Here is a 2,067-nt window from a genome sequence, read left to right on the forward strand (position 1 = left end):
CCCCCCCACCCCCCCCCCCCCCCCCCGGAGTTAGTAGGAAGAAGAAAGTTGTGTGAACTTATATTTATGAAAACAAAAGTGAATGTAACAATATATCTGTGTAATTGTTTTCCTACCTTTTAAAATATCTACTGTTACAACAAGTAACACAGCTTAAACATAGAGCATGTTATGCTTTGTAGAAATGTTGCAGAATAGAAAAAAAAGCATAAAATGTTTGTTGGGATTACAACTTATTTTTATACAAGTGACCTATCAGTAATGACCTTGACTCAGGAACATATCCCAGAAAATTAACAACTAAATGGAATAAATGACCTGTAGAATAGCCTTGGGCCACCAACTGTCCCAGCTGGCCATTAATCCCCCAAAAGTGCTGCAGGTCTTAATTATTATGGCTTAATTAATGTAATAATATGATGTGTAAATGCTGAACTGCATTTTCTTTTTGTATAATTAACCTTTTGGGAATATTTTATGAATGGAGAAAGGTAATATATGTTTGCGAGAGAGATACTACATTATTACTTTCATTCACAGTAAACAAATAAATTATGGAAAGCTCTTCATGTGTTTGTACATTTCACACTTCTGAGAGCTTTTGACTGTTGCAAGTGAAGGGCAAGGGCATGATTAGAAAGACTCATTACATACTGGTTCAATACTTTGGTGTAATCATTCATGAATGTGTTTTAGCTCTCAGACAAAGCAGCTTATGAATTCTCAGAAGGGGCAGGCAAAATTAAATTTTGCTGCTTCTGCCACAGGGAAGCTAAAGGGCAGAGAAAGAGAGCAGAACTAAGGTCTGCTCAGATCTGAGATCTGGGAAAAGATCCTTTGAGTCTTGAGCTTACTTTTCCTGTAGCCACTTGGGAATGGATTACTAAGGATGCTGTCATGAATATTGGCAATGATTGCCATGGGAATGGTAAATGCTGCTACTGGTGTGGTTGCCTGTCTGCAGCAGAAGCTCCTTACACTCATTTCCTCTATGGCAACCACAGGAATAATACCAGCTTTCCAGAGCTCTTAAGGAAACTGAGATATACAGTTAAAAACAACTGTCATAAATATTAATTACCTGCCAGCATGATACGGTGCTGGTCATCATAATTTAAACTTCTTTGGACCATAAACCTGGTCTTGCAATTTCTAAAGCTCATTAGGGGCTGTAGTCATTCGCCTTCAATTAGAGAGTTCCTGATTGCCATATTAGGTAGATTTTGAAAATTTTATCATTTGGTTACATCCGACTCATTACCAATTAAGTTTTATTACTCAAGGGATGGATGAAGACACTTCATTTCTAGCTGACTATTATATCAATATTTATGTTCCTAAAGAGATCATGTAAAAGTTTGTCATGGTTTAAATAGTATTTTGTCTATTTTATGCCTAAATATTCTCGTATTTTTCAGATGAATAACCAGAATACATTTTGAGCATCCACCTAGCAGAAGTTTGTCTCTGATGCCAAGTAAAAATCAAAATTATGAATGAGGATTTTCTGTCTTCTGCTTAACTTGCACTTCCCCCTGCCAATGTCCTGGTGAGGGGCAAGAAGTGGAATGGAAGTAAGTGAATAGCCTGGAGGGAAAGAGGGAAAGTGCAAGGTCAAGAAACAAAAAGCAGATGTTATGATGTTGGAAAATAGGACCCTTGAGGAACAGGAGACAAAAAGGTAAGGTAAAAGCTATGAAATTGCAATAAAATCTGCTTTATCTCTTCACCATTCCTCAGCATTGTTTCCCTCTAGTGTTAGGAAAAACAAAAAGAGAGAAAGAGAAAGAAAAAGAGAGAAAGAGAGAAAGAGAGAAAGAGAGAAAGAGAGAAAGAGAGAAAGAGAGAAAGAGAAGGAGAAGGAGGAGAAGGAGAAGGAGAAGGAGAAGGAGAAGGAGAAGGAGAAGGAGAAGGAGAAGGAGAAGGAGAAGGAGAAGGAGAAGGAGAAGGAGAAGGAGAAGGAGAAGGAGAAGGAGAAGGAGAAGGAGAAGGAGAAGGAGGAGAAGGAGAAGGAGAAGGAGAAGGAGAAGGAGAAGGAGAAGGAGAAGGAGAAGGAGAAGGAGAAGG

At 38.4% G+C, this 2,067-nt stretch overlaps 1 long non-coding RNA gene across 2 annotated transcripts in view; it reads left to right on the forward strand.

Moving 5' to 3' along the window:
- Positions 1 to 2,067, forward strand: part of LOC308189050 — a 522,677-nt gene that overhangs the window by 121,748 nt on the left and 398,862 nt on the right. The gene's annotated exons all lie outside the window — the stretch shown is intronic.

The sequence above is a fragment of the Anser brachyrhynchus genome (genome assembly GCF_964034855.1).
Source record: "Anser brachyrhynchus genome assembly, chromosome: 2".
In the NCBI taxonomy this organism is placed as follows: domain Eukaryota; kingdom Metazoa; phylum Chordata; class Aves; order Anseriformes; family Anatidae; genus Anser; species Anser brachyrhynchus.